The following is a 9,344-nucleotide window of genomic DNA, read 5'->3' as shown; positions in this document are numbered from 1 at the left end:
GTGCTTTATATAGCTGCCTGAAGAGTTTGCCTTTTTAGATATCATTTTATTGATTTCTTTCTTTAAAAAGGAATATAAAAAGCCATAAGTTAATGTGTTGGAGCAATTTTGGCTGAAAAAAAGGAAGCAAAAGTAGTTAGAAATAATGTGGTAATTCAATGTAGATGTTTTATACATTTTTAAATCATTTTAATATGATTACAAACTTCAGCCTTATTATAAAAAATAATATAACTGCTTACTCCACAAGCATTTTCTTTTTAATTATTCATACATCCTCTCTCTTCGCTTTTTTCTCGTTGAGTGGGAAGTTGGGTGCTTGTTGGGTTCTCTTATACTCAGAATAGCTGTCTAGATTCCTGTAGCATATATTATACATCAGTTGAAAATGTAGCTTCTGTGGCTAGTAGCAGTCTCTTAAAAACAATTTACTACTCTTATGACTCAAGATAAATAATCTAGATGTGAATAATCCCAAATGTCTGGGCTAGTTTTTGGGGGATTTTGTTTAGACTCTCCTATACTTTAAATTTTGAATACACAGATGGTAGTATAGTTTGACTTTTGTCACTTTGATCTAAATTACCAAAAGGTGAGAAGCTCCTATTAATATTCCCTTTAGCTCATCTGAAAAGGAATAATCTGAATACTTCAGATGTACTTAGTTTTCTTTACTGTAATAAATTACCTGTTGTGATAAAATCCGTTTGCAACTGAAATCACATTTTCTGTAAGCATTATGCCAAATCAAAGTACTACAAGACAGTAGGATTAAGATATACAGAATCATAGAATCACCAAGGTTGGAAAAGATTGCCAAGATCATCCAGTCCAATCCAACCTTGCCACCAAGATTTCCCACAAACCATATCCCTCACTACAACAGCCCCGCTCTCACTGCAATCCTCTTTGAGATATTTGAAGAGAGCAATAAGGTATTAGCCTCCTCTTCCCCATACTAAATAGCTCCTGTTCCTTCAGTCACTCCTTGGAAGGTATTTCTCTAAGCCCTTTACAAGCCTTGTTGCCCTTCTTTGGACTGCTCCAGAACCTCAGTGTCCTTTCTGTATTGAGATGCCCAAAACTGAACACAGTAATTGAGGTGAAGCCTCATCAGTGCTGAGTACAGGAGCAGCATTACTTCCTTAGTCCTGCTCAGCTCACCATTCCAGGATGCCATTGGCCGTCTTGGACACTGGGGCACACTTCTGGCTCATATTCAGCCAACTGTCCATCAGTACACCAAGGTCTCTTTCAGTCAGGCAGCTTTCCAGTCACTCCCCCAGAAACCTGCAGGGTTGCTTGACCAAAATGCAGGACCCTACACTTGGTCCTATTGAAACTCGTATGGTTTGCCTTGGTCCATTGATCCAGTCTATACAGATCCCTCTGTAGTGCCATTCTCAGCTCCAGCAGATCAAAACTCCCTCCCAACTTGGTGTCACCTGCAAATTTACTGAGGGTTCACTCAATCCCCTAATCAAGATCATTAATAAAGATGCTAAAAAGAAGAGGCCCCAGTACCAAGACCTGGAGGACACCACTCTTGACTGGCCACCAACTAGGTTTAAATCCATTGACCACAGCACTTCAGTCCCGGCCATACAGCCAGTGTTTCACCCAGCAGAGAGTATGCCCATCCAAACCATGGGCAGCCAGCTTCTCCACAAGAATGTTGTGGGGGACAGAATCAAAGGCTTTACTGAAGTCCAGGTAGATCACATTGACAGCTTTATCTTCATCCACTAAGTGGGTCACCTTGTCATAGAATGAAATCAGTTTTGTCAAACAGGATCTACCATTCGTAAACCCATGCTAACTGGCCCTGATTCCCTGGTTGACCTTTAATTGGTCTATGATGGCTCATGAGATTATGCATTCCATAATTTTCCCCAGCGCCAAAGTGAGACTGATAGGTCTGTATCTATCAGGATCATCTTTCTGGCCCTTTTTGAAAATTGGCATCACATTTTCTGGTCTCCAGTTCCCCAGGATGTTTCCGGTTAACCAGGACTGCTGAAGAATGTTGGAGAGTGGCTTGGCAACAACATCTGCCAACTCCCTCAGCACTCTAGGGTGCAATCCATTTGGCCCCATGGACTTCTGAGCGTATAGCTTTCAGAGCAGGTCCAAAACCATCTCATTGTGGATTATGCAGGGCCTATTCTGTTCCCCCTCCCTATCTACCAGCACAAGGGGCTGCATACCCAGGGAGTAGCTAGTCTTACTGTTAAAGACAGAGGCAAATAAGGCATTAAGTAATCACAGAAGTCACAGAATCACAGAAACACCAAGGTTGGAAAAGATCTACAAGATCATCCAGTCGTACCATCCACCTATCACCAATTGTTCTCACTAAACCATGGCCCTCAACACAGCTTCCAAATGTTCCTTGGACACCTCCAGAGAATCCATTATCTCCCTGGGCAGCCCATTCCACTGCCTGACCACTCTTTCAGAGTAGTAATATTTCCTAATGTCCAGCCTAAGTCTCCCCCGGCGCAGTTTGAAGCCATTCCCTCCAGTCCTAAGTATCTCAGCATTATCCTGATCCTTGGTCACTGTGTTGTTCTTGGTGTCCAACAAGGTATAGAGATTCTCCCTAGCTCTCCTCTTGCTGTTGATGTATTTATAGAAATATTTATTGCTGTTCTTTACCTTTTAACTCTCATAAAAATTATCCATATTGCTGGTGAAAGCCTTCCAAGATACATCTCCATCTCTGTCTGCTGCATTTAAGAGAACCATCAGATTTTGTGAACCACCATAACACCAGGAGATATGTTTTGTTTTTTCAACATCTGGAAATGGCATTTTCTATTTCAAGTGTTTTCAATAAAAGTAGGTTGATTTTAATCTCAAATTCAAAAGTCAATTAATTTCAATTCACTGGGTCCCACACTGTAGTTGCCCTCTTTCTGAATGATACCCCACAATGCCTTAATAAAATAATAGGATGTCATTAACAAATCCATACCTATCTGTTTCTTAAATTTCTCATTAAACATTTATATATTGACTGCTGTTGATTCATTACAATAAAGTATTAATTACTGCTGTTAAATAAAAGGAAAACCATCTGCTGGTGACGACAGCTGTCATGTATCAAGTGGCAAGCAACGTGATAAACGGATCACTGAGATCTTTTGTATAATCAGCTTATTCACAACTTAAACTAAGTTGGCAGTATTGATTGAATAATTTAATATTGCTATTTCATAAAGTAGTTTCCAAAATAATAAATTGCTGTAGCTTAGTAACTTATTGAGCATACTTTCCTCAGGAGACCTGTGGATTTAAAAGAGTCTCCTACTTCCCCAATTCCTCAACAATGATAAACAGGAATGTTTTCATTAACACCTACCACTGAATGATTTATGCATACTTTTCACTTTACTGATTGTGTGATAGAGGTTTTTTTTTTCTACCTTAAAAACTCCATAAACGTATATATAAAAAAGTTTTCTGGTGTAGAATCTGTAAAGAGTACATAGCCAAATAGCTGCTATGGTTTTTGTGATATTTCTTAAATACTGACAAATAGTTTAACCTCAGCTTTAGCAAAAAGACCTGCAGTGTTAGCACATGGATATTTTTAAGGGTAAATTGCAATGATGATTCACCTGAATGAGGGAGAGAAGGTGTATATCTACCAGATAAGGATTTTCCATGACATACTTGAGGTTTTGTGCTCTGTACCAGTTCCCACCAGGTCTGCATGTGGAGAGATATATATATACTTACCAAGCATTTGTACACAAGTAAGAGAGTATCCAGAAAATAGTAACAACAGCCAGGTCACTTGGCTATGTCCTTCCTAATGCCTTCTGAAAGTCTACTTGTTTAGGTGTGGCAAAGGGGCAAAAGCTTGTAAATTCTGGATTTCAAACTTAGAAAATTCAGAAATTCCACTTTATTTCCTGTTAATACTGCTTGAGGAAAAATTGCAACTCTCCACTCAGCCTGAAAAGTAAGGAGGAGACTGGAACTGAAATTTTCATCAGCTCTCAGCTTCAGACTATTGCTGTAATAGATGCAAGCATAGACCTTGTGGGTGAAAACATCCTACATGCATCATTGTGACAACTGAGGTAGTGCAGCCTCTTTTGTAGAAGCTTGAAAGGGCTGCCACATCAAACTGTCTCCAATGTGACACAGTCAATTTTAGCTAGAGAAACTGAAATCCCCCTCCTTCCCTCCCTGCCACCATCCTGTCACACATCCAAATGTCAAGGGGTTCAGGGTATTCTAGTGAGAAGTAATTTGTTTTGCTTGAAGATATCATGGTTACTCAGCATGCTTGATATTCTGTTTTTGCAGAAATAAGAAAATATGTTGATCAAAATGACTGAAATGTCTCATATAGTGAAAGTTGTTTTCCAAGTAAGATAAATAACTCAATGCTCTTTTCTGGCTACTTGTTTTACATACTTCCTAGAAATAGGAAAGTTGATGGTTAATAAATGAAACATTTCCTAAATGATTTGGAAAACTGTTTGTTACTGTTTTTATTATTTATGTTAGCTCTTTTTTGTTTGTTTGTTTGTTTTCTTTCTTTTTTTTTTTTTTAAATCTCCCTATGAAAATGACTCCCAGTCATTTTAGTCAGTGACTTAAACTGACAGTTTTCATTTTATCCTCTGAAGAGTGCTTTCTAGATTCTTTATGGGCTATCAGAGATTGCTGGAAGGAGATCTTCTGGTTATTCAGACTTGAAACTCTGTTAGTACCAGATGACCATAAAGAACGAAGAGGGCTATCTAAAGAAATCTGTGCAGTGAATTTTGACTGCAAGAAAATGTTAACTGCCAAGATTTGGATTTGACTAGGCTAGCCTGGGGTCACTGTCAGGAGGAACTCTAAAGAATAAGTTTTCTGCAGCAGAGGTCAGAAAAATACAGATTTATCTTTATGCTTGTCCGGCATTGACCATTAAGAGAAAGAAATGAACCTCACACTTTGAAGAGATGGTGAGCCTTCACCACAAATTGAAATGGATGCTAAACGAGTCTGCAGACTCAGTTTATTATTTGTTTAGTGCTAGAGGAATTCGTGGCACATTACAGACATGTAAGAAGATGAGGTCCTTGCCCTAAAGATCTTGCAATCTAAGCTAGATGGCAACAGATAATAAATATAGATCCTGATGAGTGAAAGAGCAAAAAGGAAGGATGTGATGCCAGATAAGAAAAAGAAGATAATACTCTCAGAACTTTTATGTTTTATTTTATTTTTTAGCTTTCACATAATTTCTGACTTTTTGTCAGCAGTATTTTGTTCACCTTTTTGAAGGTGTAGATCTGTATATATAAATGATATGTATAAAAGATTATGCCAGCATAAAGTGGAACTAAATTTTTTTACTACAAAATGCATTTATAGAGGCAAAAACACGAAGTGAGATTGGAAATATCTGGGAGGAAAAATCCTCTAAACATATAACTAAACTCCTTTTCGTCTCCCTGAAAAAACGTGTCAAATTTATTTTTATTTGAGCTGTTCAGTACATTTTTTGAGTTACTTAGGAACTTGTGTCTAATCTGTAATGAGATTCCAACTCCCTGATACCTTTTCAGTTATCCAATATTTTATTTTTTGAACATTTTTTTTTAAAAAAAGGAAATTTAGATTTATAATAGATTGTGAAACAACAAGCTAAACCTGTGTTAATTGCATTTGCTATTAAATTTATTATCAGCTGTGAAAGTACATGCAAATATTTACTAATAGTTGATCAAATACAAGGGAGAATGGAGAGCATATCTTCACAAATTCTGAAAGATGAGTTAAAAAATAACAAAGGTGTGATTCTGTGTTCTGTTTGGACTTGCATCATGTCTAGTCTGGTCTTCATGAGCACAGGTTGCTCCCAACAAAGCTGCATGTGGGATTCTGTTGCATCAGCAAAGCAGGCTCAGCCCTGGTTTGAAAACTGGGAGCTTCAGCTGTCTCTGCCTGATTCAGTGTATTCTATCACTTAAGTAAACCTGCCTAGTCACAGAGTGCATAAGCATCAACCTGCTTGTACCTCACTGAGGCAAGAACTACTGAGACACAAGAAAAGAGACACAAGAATATGTTACTGTCAGAATGTGTAATGCATTTCTGCAATTATTTACAGGTTTGCTATTGTATATTGCAGCATGCCGTTAGCGTAAATAATTTTCCATGTACTTTTCACCAGAGCTATCTATCTGCAGGCTGAGGTGGTAACATTCCCTGTGTCATGAAAACTGTCTTTGTAGACACAGCAAACAGGCTGTTCACTGAAAGGGAGGGTCTGTCTTTGCACTAATGCAGGCTCTAGAAGTTATCATTATTTAAAACAGAATGTAGCACTTAAAAAAACAACTCCCCTCAAATTAACCACCTTCCATTCTTAATTTAAAAAGATTTTAGTGTTAGAAAGCATCCATCAATAGCCTTACCAAGTTATTTGGTAATAAATTACCCACAAGATTTGTTACTTGCCTTTTAATCTCAAATCCTGGCTAAATTCTAATCTGTATTTATCTAGTTTCTACTTTAAATACTAGCTGAATGTATCACAAACTCTTTACCAGTAAGTTTGTTAGATATATTTAGCAAGAGCGTAAATAAGGCATCAAGGCATATCCATTACTTTGATCTATTAAATAGATTAAAAATAATGAAATTTAGGTGAATAGGCAAAGTTGTTAAATTCTATGATGTGGATTGATAACAGGAATGTGTTAAAATTAACTGGAAGATCTTATAAATAATGCTCAGATTCTTGAATCATACGCTGAAATTTCAGCCAACAGGAATGCAGACTGGTGCATACAAGGAAAAATCATACCAGTTCTTCACACATAAACATGGACACCAAGGACGCTCATTTTCTCAGGATGTCTGACTGAAAAAATCTTTCAGTGACTGAAAAAATCTTCTGAAAATATGTACTTAGTTTGACAAATCAAATAAATAAAATTTTTAAAAATCTAGATTTCCAGGGAAGGAACTGGGAACAAAATACTATGTCATTATGTCTGTGGTCCTCCACAACTTGAAACTGCACCATATTTGCTTCTCTTCTTGAGAGGATATAACAGAAGAAAAGAAAATTCACCCATAGACCAGCAACTGGAGAGTAGAAGACTCCAAGGAAACCTTATAGCAGCCTTACATTCCTCAAAGGGGACATACAGGAAAGATGGGAAGGGACTTTTTACACAGTGTGTAAGAGGGGAAATAATTTTAAACTGGAAGGGAGTAGTTTTAGATTAGGTATTAGGAAGGATTTTTTTACTGTGAGGGTGGTGAGACACTGGAACAGGTTGTCCATCTCACGGGAGGTGTTCAAGGCCAGGCTGGATGGGGCTTTGTGCTAGTGGGAAATATCTTTCCCTGTAGTAGGTGGGTTGGAACTAGCTGTACTAAAAGGTCCCTTCCAACACAAACCATTCTGTGATTCAATGATTCTATGAACTGGTTCTCTTAAAATAAGAGGTTACAAAACTCAGTACAGTATATTCTGCAAATAGGTGATAGAGGTGTGTAAAATTACAGCAAACTTGGAACAAAATAATAGACTACTTCTCAGAGAAAGTGAACTATTGATAACTGGTGGTTTGCTTTGAATCAATACAAGCAAAACAAGCAAAAGACAGTGAAACGTCTGAAAATTCTTGTGGGAATGGCACAGAATTCCACTGAGAAGTCACAACATGGCAAGCACAAGAATATTGAGTTAGGGAACCCACCAACTACAGCTGTGTGGATCGTGCATGTGCTAACAATATGTTTATTGTAGAAAAGTGTTACATGCTGTTCAGTTTTTCAATTTTTATTTTTATTTTTTCCTGCCAGAAGTCCGTTCATACAGTTTCTTTGTGAGTAGAAGGTAGGTTCTCAGGGTATAGACTGTAGTAATCCAGATTGTAAAACAAAATCTCCGCTGTCCAGTGTTGCTAAAGTATACAGAGAAGTTTTCAGGATGACCACAATAAATGATGTTAAGATCTTTTCATAAATTGAGATCAAGGCAATTTATTTTTTATTTTTTATTTTTATTTTTTGACATATTGCAGATGGATTGCTGGCAGGGTTTTATACAGTGTCAAAATGAAGGGATAAGAAAAGATGAGGAAAAAAAGTCTCATGTTTTCCCTCTTATCTGACATATCCTGCAATCTCAGTTTGCTCTAAGGGGTGTGCGCTTCCTCCTGATAACTTCTTTTTCGAAGGACAAATCCTACCATCTGATTATGGATTAGGTCTAAAGTAATTGACTTAATTGAAGTAAGGTAGAGTCAGAAATACAGAGCTGATATTTATGGGACTCTTTCAAACTTCTGAAGTGATTTGGAAAGGGACTCTTTTGTAGCAGTGAATATGTGAAACACTACACAGATTCTCAAAGCTGATATAATGTAAATCCATACAAACTCAAATGATTTCAGAAGAACGGTGTATTATAAGGAATCTGTTTTGTCTAACCTGTATTTTCTATGCTAGTCTTTTAAACCTTTTCAGTTTTGTGTCAGAAACGACAAACAGAACAACTTCAGAGTGAAGACTGTTACTGGAGTGTGAGTCAAGAGCATTATACCTGTTCTCAATCAGGCAGAAGGATGTCTTCATCCTTCTCTCCCCTGTTTCATCCCTGTACTCTTCAGCATACAAATATGTTTAAGGTAGACAATCACACTGTATGAGTTATGATAAAAACCAACGATGTTACTAACAAGCTTTTAATTGTGGAACCATGAAGATATCCTACAAGAGGTTTAGATTATGTGATATAATAACAGTGAGTTTGATATGTAAATTGCTCTTTTTCAGTAAATCTTGTCCTTAATATAGCTATGGTCTCTCCCCAAAGATTGCAGTCTGCAATTTAATAAATTGTTGACATGTTTTTTGGAGCAATACACAAAAGTGGAAAATGTATTTTAGTATAATGCAAAGTAATATAGCTGTTTTAATCTAGCATTATATGTTGTGGACAATTATCAACCTCATTTAATTTACATAATAAATGCATGTCAAACGGCTGTGAAATAGCAAAGCTTTCTGTACAAAAGACTAGATAGTAGGTTGCTTGTAAATGTAACCTAACTACTTAGAGAAATAGTCTTTAAAGAATACTTACATTTGCATAAATACTTTTACATTACACAAAGTTGCAAGTTATTCCTTTCTCACCCTTATCATTTTTCTATGTACAAATAGTATACAGTGCAAAAATTAGGTAGTGTATAGTATGAAAAGTATTTTTCTTTTTAAAAAAATATTATTTTTTCACTATATACATTGAAATGTTTTTGCTCCTCTATAATACATGCATTTACCCTCTCCTCTCCTCTCCTCTCCTCTCCTCT

The sequence above is a fragment of the Centrocercus urophasianus genome, unplaced genomic scaffold, assembly GCF_019232065.1.
Source record: "Centrocercus urophasianus isolate 14NV4802_14NV808 unplaced genomic scaffold, USGS_Curo_1.0 seq_11, whole genome shotgun sequence".
NCBI lineage: Eukaryota > Metazoa > Chordata > Aves > Galliformes > Phasianidae > Centrocercus > Centrocercus urophasianus.
Note: the sequence above shows the minus strand (reverse complement) of the source record.